The 21,626-nt window shown below is 38.5% G+C and overlaps 1 protein-coding gene across 1 annotated transcript in view; it reads left to right on the forward strand.

The window, feature by feature from the left end:
- The first annotated feature begins 2,429 nt into the window (after positions 1-2,429).
- Positions 2,430-21,626, forward strand: part of LOC117258338 (rap1 GTPase-activating protein 1-like) — a 103,415-nt gene continuing 84,218 nt past the window's right edge. The window contains exon 1 of the mRNA XM_033629157.2: positions 2,430-2,446. The gene's annotated coding sequence lies outside the window, so the exon portion shown is untranslated. The remainder of the gene's footprint in view (positions 2,447-21,626) is intronic.

Genomic DNA, 21,626 nt, shown 5'->3' on the forward strand with positions numbered 1-21,626 from the left:
TAGACCCCTTGTTTTTCGCGAGTGACCCCTACTGGGCGGCTGTATAACTGCAACTAAATCAGCGTCTCACCCAAACACCAGTTTGAAAGAAGTTACACTTTTAATGCTTTATTACAATTTACAGTTTTAAAATTTTATTACACCCGAATAAAAATACCAAGATTTAAATGTTGATTTATGCCTGGGTGCTGTTCTGCATTATTATTGTTTGCTGCTTATTTTGTATGGTTTGATCCAACTATTTTAGTTCTTTATTTCTTAATATTCATCAGACTGCTCTGACTGGCACGCCAAAAACTTGCACTGCATTGATCAAACCCGCTACAATATATAAAAGGAAATGTCTGGTCTTGGGTGTCCAGTGCTCACTTTTGTTGTGGGAATTTGAAACAAAGGCTGTGAAATACTGAAATGGTTTGAAATGTTTTATTATGTGCAGTTACATCACACATCAGGGAGATCTGCAGAGAAAAAAAAGAAATCAAACATATCACAAAATTGAAAACAGAAACACTTAAAAAATAAATACCGGGGCGTCGGTGGCTTAGTGGTAGAGCAGGCGCCCCATGTACAAGGCTGTTGCCGCAGCGGCCTGGGTTCCAGCCTGTAGCCTTTGCTGCATGTCACCCCCCCCCCCCCCCCCCTCTCTCTCTCTCTCTCTCTCTCTCCCCCTTCACACTTAACTGCCCTGTCCATTAAAGGCAAAAAATATCTTTAAAAAAAATTAAATACCTATCACAGTCTACACTGAAATACTGAAGATTCTGGACCATAGCAAATACATTATTATATCGACATATTAACATTACCTACCATCTGAATAGTGCCCCTTCCTTCCTCATCTGCCTTTCGATCCTCCGACAAAACTCCTCCACTTTACTGTAAAGGTAAACAGACAACATAATAATAAATACTGGGATAGCAGAAGCATCAATAATACTCAGAAATTACTGCTTATCTCCTCTTACCTCTCCTCTTAATATTTTTCAACCGTTTTACACACATAAACAGGGCCAAAACCTAATAATAGACAAAAATACATTTCTGATCTTCTGCGCTGGATGAGCTTAATTTCTGTCCACAAAATCTCTAAATATATGCTATAGAGTAATATCAATGTAGTGATATAAACACACGTGATATATAATATTATGAATAATAAAGGAAAAACGTGTGTAGGTGTATTACATGATATACATGAATACAAAATTAACTTTTAGCATAAAGTACACTAATTGCCAATATGTAAACAGTTTCATGCTTGTATGAAAACGTAAGCCTATACACGTTTTTCTCATATCATCCACTTCATTGCTTTAATCATTTATTCATGTTTAATTTAAAGCACATGCTAAAATTATTCGTCATCGCGCTTCGGTTTCATGAAACAAAATGTGCAGGTCAAACAGTTCATTGCTAACAAGCTAAACTATTACCTACTACTTTAACCCATATTTGACGTGTCTTTCAGACTATCGTGGTAAAGACAGTCATATCATTTTAAACGTATCACTGTAAAACATGAAGTTCGCTCTCTAATTCAAGTCAACAAAATAGTTTGATGGCATTAAACAAATAATGTGATTCATATTCAATACTCACACTCGGATCGTCGTGTCCATATTCAATAGTTGTAATAGTATGTTGGCTTTCAGTGAAATAGAGGGTGCTGTCGCGAAATACAAAGGGTCTAGAACTGCGGGTCCAGATCTGCAGGTCTGAATCTGCAGTCTCCAGGTCTGCAGACACACCCTCCTCGTAATATCCCCAACCCTGGCAAGAAAATAAAAATACAATGAATAGATAAAATAAATCAGTCATTTAAATAATAAAAATAATAATAAAAAATACATAAATAAATAAAAGAAAAAAATAACAAAATTATAATCACAGCAGTGCATAATTTGCAAAAAGTTTCAGCAATGAGCAACTTGATAAGAAATGGCCCAGAAATTGCCAAAAAATAAATAAATGGAAAAGTATAAAAATAACGAGGAAAAAGAAAAAATATAGGGGGAAACTATGATTATAATTATTATTATTATTACATTTTAAAATTATGAAAATTATGTTACAGAACTCTAATGTTTAAACATCCTTTCCTGAAAGAAAGTTAAAATGATCATTGTTTGTTTTTAACTTTATTTCTTTTACTAATTGTCTTGTTTTTCATTTTCCCTTTTTACTAATTTCTTTTAGTAATTTCCTCTTTCGTTGCTCATTGCTTTCTTCCTATGTTGTTGATTGACATCACGCCAAGTGCCTCAGATTTCAAATGGTTAATTAAATATCCTGCATAAAGTGAACTGTGCATATGGTGAAATTGTCTTCCTTTTATTTGATTGGTCGTTTGGTTGCTAAGCAGCGCAGCCTCCATTCATCCCCACTGTACTCAGCATCACAAACTCATTCACTTCCAGCCGCCGGCCCGAAGACAACACCAAAGGTACTGTACTCTCTGCATGCTGTATTCACACGGGGGGTGAGACGACATGTTTAAGGTGGTGCTGTGTGCGTTTGTACAAATGTTGGAGCTGAATTCAAATCGCTGGAAGATTAATCTTCGATCTTGGTTCATTAAGTTTTGTTGCGCCGTCCCGAGCAGGAATTATTGGCGTGGCTGCTACTTAAGCGTTTTCGTGCGGGACAGTGTCGCTGCACGGGTGGTTGAGTTGATTGTTAGGTGGCAGAAATCTTTGTAGCATCCTTTATTCGTGCCTCTTTTTTGCCTGAATACTATTTAGTAAGAGTCAGAAGTTTGGTTTCAAGAAAGGCGCTATTTTTCATATATAAAAATAGACGTGTTCACTGACATCATCGTTGGGTTGTATGAGGACATTTAGCCTGGTGACGTTTTTAGCTTTGGATATTTTTTAAAATGTCTCTAAGGAATATTTGGTATATTTGTTATTTGGAATAATAAATATTATAAATTACTAATTGATTTGGTGACCAAATCGCAAAATGTTTTCCTTCAGATGTGTCACACATAGGTGTAGATTTTGGGGACAAAGGGGACATGACCCTATAAATATTCAGCATGTGCATTTGTCCACTCCATTTAAACATGAAAGTAGTAGAGGACTTTTTTTTGGGGGGGGGGGGGGGGGTAAAATTAAAGACATTTACACCGACAAATTCACCAGAATGCAGGAAATTAAAGGGTAACTCTAGTGTTTTTCAACCTGGACCCTGTTTTCTCATGTTTTTGTGTCTAGGTAACTAATGGCTACAACTGTTTTTGAAACTGGTCCAGTATTGAGTGAGACTGCTGCAGGTGGCAGCAGTGAAACAGGCTGCAGTGTAACCCCGTGGGGCAACTGTGCATCGTCAATGTATGTCCACTAGAAGTGTTTGTTTTTGTCACTGACAGGCTCAGATTGTTGTTCTAAGTGTCTGACAACATTAAGGAGAGGATCCCTACAGAGATAGACCTTTGGGTTGAAGAGTAAAATCCTTTTTGTTTATCCATAAACGGCCTCAAAGTTGCCACCGCCAAATCCACCAGACTCCATTAAAAAAAACAAACGGTAATTTTATCATTGTAAAAGACACTTCGTTCAAAGTCCACAAAAACAAATCTCACAAAAGCCATCTTGGTTCGTCTTTCCACTGTTCCAACAATCACCAACTCTGGTTTAAATGAAATAAACCCTTAATTCACCCAGTTAGATGTGAAAATGTGCTGCCTCTATACACACTAAAATTACTGTTTATTTAAATGGGGTCTGGTGGGTTTGGTGATGGCAATGTCAGGGCTGATTTGTGTCAAACAGAAAGGATTTTACTCTTTAACACAAAGGTCTATCTCTGTAAGAATCCTTTCCATATTGTTGCTAGATGCTTACAATAATAATTTGAGCCTGTCTGTGGAAAAACAAGCACTTTTAGTGGATGTAAATTGAGGGTGTGCAATAGAGCTCGTAAGTCACACCCCTTCCGGTAGACCCCCATCAGACCTCTAGGCTTGGAAATTATGAATGGGAGTCAATGGAGAGAAAATTATTATTTTCTGGTCCCAGTCATTAAATGCCTTGGATTACACAAATGTTTGTGTGGGTCTAAATAATATTTTTTCATGTTAAGAGTTTGAGTTTATTGTATGATTCTTCAGGCTAGGGAAACAACGTAATGAGAAAGACTACATGTCGCCTATGTGACATCATGTCATCACACTTTCCCTCCACTTCTCAACTCACAGTGCTGCTGCTGCGTCTTCTACCACGATCTACGGAGCCATCAGATCTCCCCACTGGTGTAGCTGAAACTTTCCACATTTCCAGACTTGTAGTGGTTTTCGCCACACTTAAGGCTTTAGTCCTCTCCTTGGAAGAAGGCGGTGAAGTGTACCAGAGACACAGCCATGTTCCGAGTGCGAGTGGTGACGTGTATCATACGCGTCGAGAGCAGCGAAGAGCTGTAGTCCACAAAGCGCTCTCACACAAAACAGTATCAAACTTCTTCCTGCTAAATTGTAGCCTTCTTTGCATGAAAAATATATTAAAAATTCACAAAAAACATATGTGAAATTCATGACACAATTGAAACGGGACCAGAAAATAATTTTCATCTAGCCATTGAAATATATTATGAAAAATCGATTTTTAAGGTCTCATGTACCGGAAATGGAAACACGCAACTTACGAGCTCTATTGCCCAAAGTGATTACATTGCAAACTGTGTGGCTGCTGCCGACTACAGCCCTCTCACTCAATACTGGACCAATTTCAAAAGATGTTGTTCCCATTAGTCACTTAGACACAAACAAAGTTACCCTTTAAGTGTCTGATGCTTAAAATATTCTGGGGGAGGAGCCCAAATCCTGCGTTTGTATGTTTTCCCCAGTGTCTTAATAAAACATATGCCCTTGGTGTAACGTGGCTATTTTTCCACCCCACTTTGTCAGTACAAAATATATTGAACTGCATCCAGTTATGCTCTGACAAAATTCTCATCGAGATATGTCCAGATGACAGAACTATAATTTATTTATTCCATAATGTCACTTCTCCTGACAGTAGCTGTTGTCTTTAGTTCCTGCAGCTTTGCCTTCTGTTCAGATTCATTTTCAACACCCTCAGACACCATTTGACATTCAGTGATTCACTGCACACCATCATTCCTGTTGAGGGCTCATAGTTTTATGTGAAATTCGATGACAGACTCTCTCGGTCATGAAAACTACTGATCCATTTGTGGTTAACTGAGACCACATTTCCACCGAGAAGCTGCAGGACTTCCTGTTTTCTCAGTGAAGCCTTGAGTGTGTTTTTTGATTCTCCTCGACTCTGTCCTTTTGCACATCAACACCTTTTCTGGCACGGTGCTTGTTGGCTGCATTTTGCATCCAGTGTTAAATTCTCTTTGGATATGTTGTTTTTTTCTAGATGAAACTCAGTCTTCACTATGTTTGCATATTTAATTTCCCCCCTCAATAGATGTGACAATACAGGTGTACTCCATTTGATGTTTTCTTCCGTGGTCGACTAGGGAAAATGTGACACAAGTTTCACCGAAAAAGCACTGAGTTGCTGTAACAGCATCACATTAGCATCAAGAAACAGGATTTTAGGGTGTGCAAAATGAAACTGTGTGAGGAAAGGAAGATTTAGAGCTGTAAGGAATGATTTGATTGCAGCTTCCTTTTGAAACTTGGAGTAACTTATACCAGTGGTTCCCAACTGGACCATCCACGGGGTCCAGATTTGATAAAGTCATTAGTTCAAGGTCCACACAGTTAAATGTGTCACAGTTAAACAGTGTCATACTTGCGTTTGGCCATGTCATCCGGCTAGTTTGCTAGCTGTCTGTTAGTCACTCACTCCACAGCAGGAAACAGCACTTCAAAATAAAAGCTGTATGGCGTAAATTCACTGTACTTAAAAAAAAAAGTGTGTTTTTTAACAAACTAGACACTTTTGGTCCATTCAGATTGGACCCGTGACTGCATTATTTACTGGCAATATTTGTTTGAAGTTGATTGGGATGATTTATTATATTTATTAATGGGATAATGCCACTCTGAGGTCAGACAGAGAGAGAGGGTGTATCAGTTTATTTGTAGAAGAAAATATACTTTATTAATCCTCAAGAGAAAGTTTTTCACTCTGTTGTCATGTACACACAAGCCTGAAATACACACACACATGCACAAACAGGAGGGGCGAGGTGCTGCCCATGGACAGGCACCCTGAGTAGTTGGGGTTTGGTGTCTTGCTTAGGGGCATCTTGGCAGTGCCTAGGAGGCAAAGTGCCACCACTCCATACTTGAGGACTGGTTGAGGACTAAAACTGGCGAACCTCCGGTTTCCAACCCAAGTGTATCTCTTGGAGTTCAGTCTAGTATTAGATGAATTTCTGTGCTACCAGCTTCCTGTTTTAAACTCAGTGCCAATACGGGTATCAGGTCGTATTGATTGCTGGTGGTTCCTGGTGATCATTTAACATAATTTTGAATTTAAAGGCACCATATAGACAAGTCCTGGGAGAGCTGTTTTTCCTGCTGTGTTTATTTTATTTCAATGTTTGCAAAGCTGACTGGTGTTTCAGTATATTTCCTGGCTGCCTGCCTTCAGTGAATAAGCCTACACCTGAGCAGTTGAAGCTGCCAGGACTAACTTTATTCATATGTGCTGAACTCTTAAAATGCGCCAGTGCATTTGGCAAGAAAACATCAATTTACTGACACACAAATGAGTAGGCATAAACACATTTAACAAATCCAGTTTCTATTATATAGTGTACACAGACTTTCTTTAGTTGATAGAGAAACTTTCACAGGACAGACACCTCAAACACCTACTTTACTTTCAGTCCCACATTGCCAGTCAGCTTTACCCACCCTGTCCTAGTAACCCTTCATCCTTCATCGCCTCCATCCCAGATTTCTCCACAGCACTCCATCCATCCACAGTCCCATTTCCTCATCCTTTCCCTGTTATCTGTCTACCCCCCCACTTTTCACTTTCCCATCCTCACTCCTTCATTCCCTCACCTCTAACTCTCTCAGCTCCTCTCCATGTTCGACCCTCCCTTCCTTCATATCTTTGTGCTTCCAGATGAGTGCCTCCGTGTCTGTCACTGTGCTTGCCGTGGGAGGCCACGCTGCACTCAGAGGTTTGTGTGCTCTGGCAGCCAGTCCCTGCACACAGCAGCCTCTTCTATTATTTACTGTAACGGGACCTTTCCTTTTTACAGCTGAGCGACGTTCTCAGCTCAGTGTGGCAAGATTTTCCCGTCGCAGATTCTTTCATCAGCCTTGAAACTAAAACAATAGAAGCCCTGCAGAGAAAACACAGACTTACACTGTTTGTTTTACCGTTTAATCGTTTTTATGCTCCTGCAAAATCATCATAAAACAACATCTTTGTTAATTCATGAGGTTTGTGTTCCTTTTGGCCGAGCAACAGAGGAAAAGCAGATGGGCTCAGCTTGGTGGGATTGGAGACCTTAGTTTGGGCTGTAACACGCAGAGTCAGGGAGGATGAGCTGCAGAGAGAGAGACAGGCCTGAAGGCGCAAACTAATTGGCCCCTTCCAGTGTCCTGCAGAGGGGCAGTTTGAATTCACTCTTGTGTAATCATTAATCAGATCTCACACGATAGGCAATTAGTCTGTAATGAATAAGGCTAAATCACCATTAGCCCAAATTATTTTGTAGCTATTTTGTCTTCAGGGTGAAGTTAAATTAATACCACGTCATACTCATAAAGATAAGTGATTGACATGAGTGGTAGGGATTGTGCTTTTCTCATAACAGGATGTACAGTTAGGAGATATAAAGTCTCAGTGTTACATTACATTTACATTAACACATTGCAACAATGAAAACTGCAAGAAGATCTAATCTGTATTTTAGTTTACATTTACACCATATTCCAGACTTTACATCTATTGAACATTTAAGGCCCTAAAGCACGTGCTTAACATACAAAATGGTATAAATGGTAAAACAAAAATGTTTTCTTGCTGCTGTGACGGTAATTTAGTATGGAAGTGTAATGCATTGCACTTAAGAAAAAGAAATTTGCCCTTTTTTTTAGTATGTGAGTATTATCTCAGAATTCTGAGACATGTTTTCATGGGGAAAAAAATCCTCTCTGTTATCATTTTTTATGTCTGTTTTATGTCATTTTTTATTTTATTTTTTCAGAATTAATTAGATTATTTAATTAATTAAAAAAAGATTTTTGTTTTATGTTTCTATTACGGATAGATGGATAACAACAATAGAGAAACATAAAAAAAGACCATAAATTATGTAAATATTTTTAAGTATTTATCCAAATAAGACAGTACAATGAAATGTGTTTATAGTCCAGTTGTAAGTAAACCCCAAAGTATGCTTTGTTAAAGAGAAAGAAGGAAAGGTAGACAGATAGAATAATAAAAATCTAATTAAAAAAATAGTAAATAAGAAATTCAAAACAAATTCATTAATTAAAAAAAATAAATTCATATTTTATATATGTATTTATTTTTTTATCATTATTATTTAAAAAAAATTAAATAAATAAAAGGGGGGGGGGTTAAAGGAAAGAATTAAGGTAGTTTATAAAAGCGGTCGGCACGCCCTTAATTTTGAGAAGCAGGCAGGAAGAGGGCCACTGAAAGCAAACAATGTACTGTTGTGGACAGGGTCTGCAGCAAAATGTACTTAAGCTACCTAAAAAAAGTCCCACTTAAAGAAAATCAATCACAATGCTATATTGGTAATATTTTTACCACTGTACCGGCCGCAGATAGCCCTGCCTGAAGTGGAAGCAGTTCCCCATCTATGCTCTCGTCACAGCCACCAGACTCCATTGACAAAAACAGTAATTTTAGCTCACTGAACACAGGAGCTGCTGGTCTACTTCTGCCTCCACCAATTAAATGCTTTGTGTTATGTGTGACTTTGGTGAATCCGACACCACAGTCACAAAATAACACAAACAAACTTACTGATTGAGACAGCAGCAGACCAGCAGCTCCTGTGTTCAACTATCTTAAATCACTGTTTTTCTCAATAGAGGCTGGCTTTGAAGAGAGCAATGTAAGGGCTTCACTTCCACATCAGAAATTGCTGTCTGACGGTGAGATAAGCGGTGAAAATATTCTAAATATCACGTACACTGAGCACTAAGCAGTATATTGCTAAACTTCCTTGGTGGTGCTCCTGCCTGCTTCTCCAAACAGGGGGTGTGCCAACCAACATCTTCGTCGTCTTTTTGTTGTACAATAAGCGATCCATTGTCTCACTCGCAGTTTTCTCCTTAAATGTCATCATCCCTCACACTGGCTGCCAAAAGTTCCACATTTGTAATTCCCTCGAGCAAACTGCGACAAATAGGTTCCCTGTGAAGGTTTTTAAAGTTCAATTAAATTGAATTTTTTAGGCAGAGTTTGACTCTTCATTAGGAAATGGGTGCGCACAACATACTGATACAGAATACAATTAAAAGTTCATTCATAACTTTTTGTACAGGCCTAGTTGAATATTGGTCTTCAATATTATATATTGAATATTATTATAATATTGGTATTGGCAATAATAATGCATGGTTATCACAAAATCCCATGGCACACCTGGACTGGCATCACAGCACACCATTTGTGAATCACTGATCTACTGTATGTAACACACTGTCTATTGATAAGGACCTCACTCAAAAGATCTGAACTATCCCTTAAAGTTGACTTACTTTAAAGGGTCCTCATGGCCTCGTCTGTAACTGTCTGATATTTGCTGCAGTCCTATTTCCCCTCCTGTTACCTCCACTTGTTTTATTCCTATAATTTGGACCTTTAGCTGATCTGGCTGATCTATGTGTTTTATTCACCTCAGTAGCCCGCTGTACAGTTTCTCCACTCATGAGCCTCTGCTGAATACTAAAGAAACCAGGGGAAGCCTCAGAGCTTCAGCCACACAAGCTTTTGCCAGATTTCACATGGATTATTTATATTCTGGTTTATGTGAGGCCACTGAGACACGCCGCCGCCCTTTCATCATCATACATGTAGGATGCCCCTTTTGGCACCGAATCAAACATGCAAGTCTGAAGATGCACTCTCGCTGTGCAGTCTAGCGTCTCCTGAGCTCTTGCCCTCTCATGCTATAGCTTGATATCTAATATGTTATTGAACCCTTCTGTAAATTACAGCCCTGTCTGGGATGTCTGAAATACAAGACTGCGCTGTAATTACCAAAGTCTGTGGGCCAGGGACAAGACGCTGCATGAAAAGAAGGCGTATTCTGTCATTTTGAAGCTGTGGAAGTCTGATTGATGGTAACATGGAGAGAGAATGGTTGATGTGATTGGGCAGCGGTGACATTTTATCAGCAACTATAAGTTCTGCTCATTATCTTTGTTTTTAATCATAAATATCTCCCCATTCTCTTCAATATTAAAAGTCACTGCATTGTATTTTTCCAAGTTGACATTTTAATTGCAGAGCTGTCCAAGGCACAAACAAACAAACAATATTTAAAGCCTCACGTTGATACTTAAAGGTCTTATTTTAGAAATTGGATGCATCATTTCCCCCCTGTTGAATTATTCATATGCAAACTGCATTTGTGTGCATTCTCTGCTCAGAGGAGGATGTCAGCTCGACCACTGCAAACAGCTTATTAGAGTGAAAGTGTACTGTCTCTTTGATGGGCTTTGAATGAGTCACCCACTCTCTGCCTCTATCTGCGAGGCTTCTATATTTATGCTTGATTTTCATCACAAGTTGCCTTTGTGTTGGTGCCTATTCAGGAGTTTTAATACCTACCAGAGTCTACAGACGTAAATACTGAATTTTATTTGAATTTACTCAGTGCCGTACCTCCCATCCATGCTCTTTGATGTCAGCCTTATTAACATTCATAATGGCCAAGTTTTAAAATGCAGGACATGTAGCTAAGTGCTGTAAAAGTAGGCATACAGCGCTGCAGTATTGCTGCGGTACAGGGTTTGTATGAACAGGGCTGACATGATATCCAATCATTGATTTATCCTCCATTCTGGCTCCATATAGTCTTTGTCTGTGCTTCCTGGCTTCAAAGAAAATATTAGATTGGATTACTCTTGCTCTTTTTTTTTTTTTTAATCATTTTTCTGGAGTAAAGATTTTTGATTTTCCCCTTTCATCAGGAACCAAACTGCGAAATGCTGTTTTTGACATAGAACATAGTTTGGTTTCAAGCCAAAGTGGATTTCTATAATCATGTATCACTTAAAGGTCCAGTGTGTAGGGTTTAGGGGGATATACTGGCAGAAATTAAATGTAATATTATGAGCTTTTGTCAGTGTATAATCACCTTTTTGTATCTTTAGAATGAGCCATTTATGAGTGCTTTGGTTCAATCGAACTCAAGTTCATTTGCCCCCTAAGTTTGGTTTATTTGAGCAGCTGCAATAACAGCAATCACACTCCAACATGCACAAAAACGACCGCACCAGAGTTAGTTTGTAACTGCACTGAGACCACCTCTTCAAGAAGGTCTTGGTCCAGTTACAAACGAACTCTGGTGCGGTTCGTTTGTGGTGAGAATGTGCTCCGACCTGGATCTGAACCAACTGCAGTCACATGACACATTGTTTGGGTTAAACATGAGCATGTTACAGTCCTGGAGGATTATTAATGTGCACCTCCTCCTGTACTGCCTTAATATGCACATTCAGCACATCCAATGCATCAAAACATTGTTTTCTAGTTGGAGCCGCGCCTCGTTTTCAAACTGTATGGTTTGACTAAAATGAACAATGACAGCAATATAGTCCACGATGAGCAGCGCTAAAATCAACCTGCGTAGTTGTCCCTCCATTGTGACATCAGAAAGTGTCACATTTATCTTGCAAGTGTACTCTTCTTCAACATTTTGTTTACTTCCTGGATTTTTCCCACATGGAAATTCTGACCAATGAAGAGCAGCTTTCTCACAAGGATTTTATCTGGTCTGCTTGTAAATGCTGCCGTGAGAACACAAACCAACTCTAGACAATTATGCAACTTTGTAACAGAATTAGTCCCTTGTTTGGACCAAAGCAAGACAACTCTAGGTCTGAAAGCACCCTATATCTTCATAGGGAGCAGGTCCTCGTCCATGGAGATCGCCATGTTGTACCGCCATGTTTTTACAGTAGCCCGGAACGAACAAACTAAACACTGGCTCCAGATAGGGCCATATGCATTTCCATGTCGATCACTGTAGTTAGAGGTCTTTTTGCAAAAGTGTCGGAAAAACACAGATTTTATGTGAATGCGAAACTGCTTTTTTCAGCAATTTTAGTAGTTTAAATCACCAGGTCCATCATTTGGCTCCCAATAAAACCTCCTGAACGTTATCAGAAAAAAAAAAAGTGAGCACACATTAGCAGGTGCTGAGCTACTGGCTCATCTCTGATATGCCCAGCAGCATAAAAGAAATATTGATTTGTAGTGTGAACCTGCTTTATTCAGTGTTCTTACCGGTTTTAATCACCTGTTCCATTTGTTTTGGAGAGGAAAAGACCGCTGCAGATAATTTGGCTTCTGGTAAAAACCTCCTGAACAATGAACACTGAAGGGATTCTAACCGGGAGAAGTTTCAGCTGGTTGCAATATGCAGTCCTCACCACTAGATGCCACTAAATCCCCTAAATCCTACACACTGAACCTTCAAGGCATGCTATGGTAAGGATTTTTACAACTGACTGCAACTCAAAGGTATACTATGCAGGATTGTCGGTTACTGTCTATAAACATGCTACCGGATTAACTCTCGTTTGGCGTTTTTCCTCACTTTGCGTTTTTTTTTTCCCCAGTGCTGTGTCTCTTGGATGCCTGCTGCTTACCGTCTGACACCTGTTCGCTACGTTTTTATAAAGCCCTGACCTCACCTGAGTGCTGTGGGGGTACAGGCCCATTAACGTTCCAAACACAGAAAATAGGAAGAACATAAGAAAATACAGGCAGAGGTCAGAGTCACTGTGGAAAAATACACCACCACACACTTCTAGTGGGTCATAATGATGATTTAGCTGAGAGGGATTATTTCTGTATGAATCTTTACTTCTTTTTTTCTTATGGAGAGTTCTGCATTGTATATCTTCGAACGTCATCATCATCATCATAATCATCATCCAGGACAAATACTTCCCTGAGATAGATGAAAAGGTTATTCCTAATTAAACATGGCGCCAACATAAATTACAAATGTTATGAGCGGTTCCTCTCTGTAACGATTTCATATTGTTTCTGCTCTGCACCACTGAGCTGTGTGACAGATAGATGGAGGATAGATACAGGAGAGGGGGCCACACACTCTGGTCTTAGTTAGAGCGAGTTCTCTGCAGGAAGGTGGCTGTGAAACTGCTACGATGACAAACTTGTAAGGTGACTTGTATTTTACTGCATTGCAGATAAGAATTAGCTTGACTCATAGGTCAGGACACTGAGCACATGTCTTGCCCTCTGTGTCACCACAGTGTACTATTCCTCTTGGTGACACATGCAGAACTTTCCCTCTATTTTCAGAGACACCTGCTGCTCCCATGACGAGGCTCTGACCGCCCCACCTCCACCCTAACACACACACTTCCCTCTATTAGGTCTCTATCTAGCCGAAGACATAAAATAGATGTCAGACCTGACAGCACACATGAGCACACTGTCAGGGTTTATATCTCAGCTTTGATGCATTAGAAGATGTTTTACGATTTTCTCTTGAAGGCTTTTTAGTGCAAATACATTACGCATCTTTTTAAAGATGACTCTCAATCTTGCAATCGTGTCCTGGTCTCTAAGAACCTCTCAAATGGGCCGACCTAAATATCTAAAAAACGCAATGAAGTCATGCAGAAATGTTGTATGTTCAATAATTTAGATAATCATGTTCAGTGACATTACTGCACTTCATCTGCCAGCAGCAGTAATATAACATTTGTTGCTTTGAAAAATGGAATCCGACCAAACAAATGCGCGGCACATGCTAAAATAAACATTAAATACTAAATATTTGCACCAGAAGCTTATTTTAAATAATAATGTATCAAATTTAAAATGTTGTAATCAAATCCCTTCTGATTATTTTGTCATTTTTAGGAAGCAAAATGGATTAAAAATGTAAAAATACTGCAAATTATAAGATAGTAGTATTTGACTTAACCTGTTAGTACAATCTGGTTTACGTCACAGTGTCCAGGAGAGGGCAGCGTTACTCTGCTTTCTCATGAGCATCACTTCCTCTCAGCCATAAAAGCACAGACGCACAGACTTATTCTTTCCATCATAAACATATCCACTTTCTTTACCAACTTTCTTATTGACCTTTCCATTGCAAACATTTCTGGAATCCCCAAACAGCTAATGTTGGATTGGTCGATACGGCAGTAGCGGTCAGTGGAAATAAAAAGCTATCAGATTTATTATTCCCACCTTGAGTTGAGAGCAAAGGGATTAAAACTTGCCCTTTAGCTTTTTGGCATTTCTCCACCAGCTGAGGGGTTTTAAAGTTGAGTCCGTCTCCGCTGTGGCGAGTCATCTATTGATCACCTGGCATGGAGACAAAGTCCTTCTCAGTAGCAGAGAACCATCCATCACCGCGCTGCCCGGGACACAGCGGAGAGATAGCATGGCACTGAGGATCCATTAGAACTGAAATAGATCTTTCACTGCAACAGAGATCAATGAACAACATGTCCCATAGCTGTTCCCCTCATCCTGCATCAGATCATAATTGTCTGAGAAAGATGAATCGCTGATGAGTCACTAATTTTGATGCTTTAAAGAAGTCCCTTCATTAGTAAGTGTTTGGTAAAATAAGCTCGAAATGATGTCATTTATTATTTAAAATGAGGTAGACTGATGAAAACAAAAACCTGCATACTCCCTCTCTTGTCACTCACTTATTGATATGGAGGGCCCCAGAAACTTTCTTAAAAATAATTGGTTTGTATCTCAAAATAATGACTTATCTAAAAAATGACTTAGTATGTCAAAGTAATGACATCTTAGAACAGCAACTTACTTATCTCAAAATAATAAAGTAGTATCTGAGCATAATGACTTATTTTAAAAAATAATGATTTAGTATCTCAAAATAATGACTTTGTATGTCATGATAGTGACTTAGTATCTCAAAATAATGACTTAGTATCTCAAAAAGTGGCTTAGTATGTCATGATAGTGACTTAGTATGTCAAAAATAATGGTAGTATGTCAAAATAGTGACTTTGTATCTCAAAATAATGACTTAGTTTGTCAAAATAGTGACTTCATACCTCAAAATAATGACTTAGTATGTCAAAGTAATGACAACTTAGAACAGCAACTTACTTATCTCAAAATAAGAATGTAGTATCTGAGCATAATGACTTAGTTTAAAAAATAATGATTTAGTATCTCAAAATAATGACTTTGTATGTCATGATAGTGACTTAGTATCTCAAAATAATGACTTAGTATCTCAAAAAGTGGCTTAGTATGTCATGATAGTGACTTAGTATGTCAAAAATAATGGTAGTATGTCAAAATAGTGACTTTGTATCTCAAAATAATGACTTAGTTTGTCAAAATAGTGACTTCATACCTCAAAATAATGACTTAGTATGTCAAAGTAATGACAACTTAGAACAGCAACTTACTTATCTCAAAATAATAATGTAGTATCGGTGCATAATGACTTATTTTAAAAAATAATGATGTAGTATCTCAAAATAATGACTTTGTATGTCATGATAGTGACTTAGTATCTCAAAATAATGACTTTGTATGTCATGATAGTGACTTAGTATCTCAAAATAATGACTTAGTATCTCAAAAAGTGGCTTAGTATGTCATGATAGTGACTTAGTATGTCAAAAATAATGGTAGTATGTCAAAATAGTGACTTTGTATCTCAAAATAATGACTTAGTTTGTCAAAATAGTGACTTCATACCTCAAAATAATGACTTAGTATGTCAAAGTAATGACAACTTAGAACAGCAACTTACTTATCTCAAAATAAGAATGTAGTATCTGAGCATAATGACTTAGTTTAAAAAATAATGATTTAGTATCTCAAAATAATGACTTTGTATGTCATGATAGTGACTTAGTATCTCAAAATAATGACTTAGTATCTCAAAAAGTGGCTTAGTATGTCATGATAGTGACTTAGTATGTCAAAAATAATGGTAGTATGTCAAAATAGTGACTTTGTATCTCAAAATAATGACTTAGTTTGTCAAAATAGTGACTTCATACCTCAAAATAATGACTTAGTATGTCAAAGTAATGACAACTTAGAACAGCAACTTACTTATCTCAAAATAATAATGTAGTATCGGTGCATAATGACTTATTTTAAAAAATAATGATGTAGTATCTCAAAATAATGACTTTGTATGTCATGATAGTGACTTAGTATCTCAAAATAATGACTTTGTATGTCATGATAGTGACTTAGTATCTCAAAATAATGACTTAGTATCTCAAAAAATGGCTTAGTATGTCATGGTAGTGACTTAGTATGTCAAAAATAATGGTAGTATGTCAAAATAGTGACTTTGCATCTCAAAATAATGACTTAGTTTGTCAAAATAGTGACTTAGTATCTCAAAATAATGACTTAGTATGCCACATTAGTGACTTAGTATCTCAAAATGACTTAGCATGTCAACATAGTGACTTAGTATTTCAAAAATAATGACTTAGTATGACAAAAATGGTGACTTAGTATCTCAAAAATAATGTCTTAGAATGTCAAAATAGTGACTTAGTATCTCAAAATAATGACTTAGTATGTCAAAATAATGACTTAGTATCTCAGAATAGTGACTTAATGTCTCATAATAGTGATTAAGTATCTCAAAATAATGACTTAGTATGTCAAAAATAGTGACTTAGTATCTCAAAAATAATGACTTAGTATGTCAAAAATAGTGACTTAGTATCTCAAAAATAATGACTTAGAATGTCAAAATAGTGACTTAGTATATCTAAATAATGACTTAGTATCTCAAAATAGTGACTTAGTATCTCAAAATAATGAGTTAGTATGTCAAAATGGTGACTTAGTATCTTAAAATAGTGACTTAGTGACTCATAATAGTGACTTAGTATTTCAAAATAACGACTTAGTATCTCATTATGGTGACTTAGAATCTGAAAATATTGACTTAGTATCTCTAAATAGTAACTTAATATGTCATGATAGTGACTTAGTATGCCAAAGTAGTGACCTTGTTTATCACAATAGTGACTTTGTATTTCAAAATAATGACTTAGTATCTCAAAATTATGACATCTCAGAATAGTGACTTACTTATCTCAAAATAAATTAGTATCTCAGCATAATGATTTATCTCAAAAATATTGAGTTGGTATCTAAAAAATAGTCTCATAATCTCATGATAATGAGTAAATATTTCAGTAAAGAGGAACTTTCTCAAACATGGTATTATATAGTTTTTCATTATTTTAAGATATCAAGTATTACTATTTTGAGAAAGTTTGTCATTATACAAAGTCACTATATTGAGTTAGTAATGCATTATTTTGAGATAATTAAGTCATAATCATCAGAAAATTTCTCATTATTTTGAGTTGCTAGCTTCTTGTTTTGAGACGGTTTCTCTTAATCTTTACATACTAACTCACTGTTTTGTGAGATATTCTCATTATAAGGACTTACAGTACAGGATCTTTGTTTTTCACCACAGTGGCAAACATGGGCTTCCATACATTAAAGCGTGTCTCTCGCCAATTAAATGAGTAGAATGGGAACAATATAGGGACTTGATAATTGCATTCAAACCTCAACAGAGTGGAACATAAAGTGGGATGGGGCTCAGTCTATTCAAAGACAACAACACCTCTTTTCTTTGGCTGTGTCCGCCATAATATCCCAGCCCTCTAATGAGAGGCTATGAAAGGCTGCAGTGTGTGCGTGAGGCTGTTTGTAGTGGCTCCCAGGGGCCTGAGCAGCACGTGACCTCATCGGGAGGAGGATGGGTTAGTGGGCTCGCGCCACTGCTTCCAGTCAGCCAGTCAACAACCCGTACTGTAGCTTCTTTTCAGCTGTGTTATTTTCAGACATCTGCTAAAAGAGTCCAAGTGTGTGTACAAATCCAGCAGAGGATGAGAAACTGATGTAAATTCTACATAAACTAAAGAAGAAGTGTGAAAAATGTCTGAACAACAAAGCAAACGTAATATCAAATATCTCCTCAGTTCCTTTGAAGTGACAATAAAGTTAAGTCAAGTGTAGTAATAGACCTTCCTCTGTTCAGAGTGACTTGACAGGCAATTTGAAACAACCAGAACAAACAAACAGCCACAGCTTTAAATAGTTACATCTGCCGTGGCTTCAGTCTCTTACGCTCAGCCAGCTACTGAAATTTTGAAAGTGTAATGAAAATAAAATGCTCGCAGAGATAAGGCTCAGCTTATTTCCTCATGCTTCAAAGCACAATTGCCCTTTGAATATTTGCTCCCTTCAAATATTTGTATGGCACCCCTTCTTCCGCAAACTCACCCTCTCCAAATATCCATGTGTATGTGTAGTCCTTGTTCAGCTGAGTATCTGGAAAATATTTAGAATACATACACTGGCCATAGGCAGTGTGTTCATGACGCTACAGTATAAATATTGTGGAATGATTAACCTGGTTCTTTAAGGGACTGTTCACTCGCTCAGCAGAGACCTTAAGAGGTCCTTTACAAATAAAAATGTCGACTGCCTTGCCCCCTCATCTGAAACTACAATATCCTCTACTAGGTAGACATAACTGATCATTTGAAAGCAAGTGTGCCTTTAAAACAATGGGTGTTTTTGATAGCGGTTTGAGCCTGGAGGAAGGAATTAGTTCAGTCAGAGACACTTATGTCGACAAACTGAGCATTTATACCAAATGGTTAAACAGTTTCTTTTGACTCAGCTGTTTTGGGAAGCTCTCAGTGAATCCAACAGGGATTCTACTGAGGGAGCTAATCCCCCAAAACAAAATTATTACTCCCTGCTTAATAAGTATCAGCAGGGAGCGCATTAGAACCACTGTGATCCACCACCCTGAAACCATGTGGCAAACATGTTGTAATTTCCCTATAATGCTCGTAAAGCCCTTCTTATCTGAGCTGAAGCTCAGAATGCTGGGCCATCTTCAGACATACATGCAGCCCTATGGAAGATGCGTGTAGGCGGCATGGTGGTGCAGTGGTTAGTATTGTTTCCTCACAGCAAGAGGGTTCCTGGTTCAAACCCAGACTTTGCATGTTCTCCCCATGTCAGTGTGGGTTTTCTCCAGGTACTCCAGCTTCCCCCCACAGTCCAAAGACAGGTTAATTGGTGATTCTAAATTGTCCGTAGATGTGATTGTGAGCGTGAATGGTTGTCTGTCTCTATGTGTCAGCCCTGTGAGAGTCTGGGATAGGCTCCAGCACCTTTGCAACCCCCAATAAGATAAGCAATTACAGAAAAAGATAAGCAATTACAGAAAATGAATGTATGAACGTACTGAATCTGTGTGAAGCAACAGCAAATTGCGATATCCCTTGGATGCAAGCTATCCCTCCTTATCTGACATGTAACACAGGAAACTGTATTCATGTAAGACCCCCGCACTCATAGTGAGTAGCTTACTCCGACTAATATCGGAGTTCTCCAACTCCGATTAAGACACCCAGTTGTGATTGGAATTTGATTTTCTCTGGCATGTATACGCCTTAATCGGAGTTAAACTAGACGATGCATGTGCACATCCTCCACAACCCCCGTGCTGGCGTATGACCCTGGAACAGACAAGACATGCTATTGTTGTAGCCCTCCAACAGCATACGGCGTTCTTGTCTGCCTCTCGAAATCACCATGACCACGAGGGATAGAGTGCACCTTATCTGCACAATCAGTAACGTGTACATTACGTACGAGATGAACAAGGCTGTACAATAATCCATCTTGCTGTTGTTCGAAAATGCCGGTCTGCTGCCTGACTCCAGTTGTTTATTATTAAGTGACGTAATAGGTCAACCGGAAAGGGGGCCGTATTAACCCGCTGAAATGACGCATATCGCCACCTAGTGTTGAGGAGGAGGACACGTTCCTGTCAGTAATTCGATTTTCTCAGTTGCATGTAAACTGGGACAAGGACAGAAGTCCGATAAGATTCCAAAATCGAATTTTGAGCATAGCTCGATTAAGCTGTGCATGTAAACTTAGTGATTCTTAGGGCCTTTAAAGGGACAGTCCACCCCCAACACTGTCTACATTGTTTTGGTGTGAGTTGCAGAGTGTTGGAGATATCGGCCGTAGAGATGTCTGCCTTCTCTCCAATTTAATAAAACTAGATGTCATTTAGCTTGTGGTGCTCAAAACGCCAAAAATATATATTTGAAATACTCTACAGCAATGTCTCTTTCCAGAAATCATGACCCAGTAGCTCAAAATAATCCACAGACCTTTACCCTTTTCCATTGTCACTCTTGGCCGCGCCGAGTAAAGCAATGCCGCGCCGATTTGTGTTTCCATTGTCAGTTTAGACGCCCTACGTCATACCAAGCTGCGCTGGAGATGGACCTTCTCAGGAGTAGGTCCAAAAGCTGGGCCACCCGCCCTCAAGCAGTTAGCAGTGATGTCTCGCCAACCACAGCCAACCCCCAACGACCCCCATTCTCCCTGTCTAAACAAGGGTGTGTGTTGCGAGACTCTACTCATGAAACATAGAAAGATGTTCTCAAAAGTCTCTCAGTACTTTTGTAGCTTTTAACTGAATCTCTGTGGTTTAGAGTTTAGTTTTTCTTCTGCATCCTGTTTTTACTTTAGATATCTGCTTTATTTGACTGTTTCATGTTCGCTATCAGCCGTATTAGAAGTTGTGTGAAGTTGCTGTTCGAAATCTCAACATTTCCTTATTGTGCTGCTTCACAATTAAAGCTTATACGTAACAAAATGATGGTGGACTTTTACTGTGAAGAATGTATAGGAAATGAAATGTGTTATTACTGAATTAGCAGCAACTTCTCTTCAATAAAGGCTACTCTAATAATACTGCAGCAGGGAGGAAGAGTAAAAGCAGACACAGCCACAGTGAGATGTTGATGAAGAGCTGCAGACAACAGGCTCTTACTGCACCTCTGCAAACAGCTCACCTCCAACAGGTAAACTTCATTTACTTGCCCTGCTGTTGAAAATGTATACAGCACAAATAGCAGGGACTTTAGCCGTGGATCAGCCTGCTGCTCTTAAATTCATCACTGAGGACAAGCCATCATCAGTTAAAGACACACCTTCAAGCAGGTAGCCCTATTGTAATGGAAATGCAAATCCCTGCAGAAGGAAGCGTGCATCTACTGCTAGCTCACCTTTGACCACTGAGCAGCTAATGTTACAGCTAAGGGGGACGCCATTAGTGTTTAGAAGGTCTCGTGCTTTTTTGAGCACGAGACTCTTGTCCATGAGATGTTCGCTTCCTTCTGCACTGTGATGCAGTTGGTGGGTGTACTTCAGTAGAAAGAAAATAGTTCCTACATGAAACTGCTCACAACAAGGTCTGTGGATTATCTTGAGTAACCAGGTCATGATTTCTGGAAGTCAGTTCTGGCTACTGGATAGGTTAAAAACTAAGAACTACAGCTCTCTGTCTGTACTGGCTCTTTGGCTTAGTGATGTTTTCTTTTCCGTATAATGCACTTTGTGCAC

The sequence above is a fragment of the Epinephelus lanceolatus genome, chromosome 8 (genome assembly GCF_041903045.1).
Source record: "Epinephelus lanceolatus isolate andai-2023 chromosome 8, ASM4190304v1, whole genome shotgun sequence".
Lineage (NCBI taxonomy): Eukaryota > Metazoa > Chordata > Actinopteri > Perciformes > Serranidae > Epinephelus > Epinephelus lanceolatus.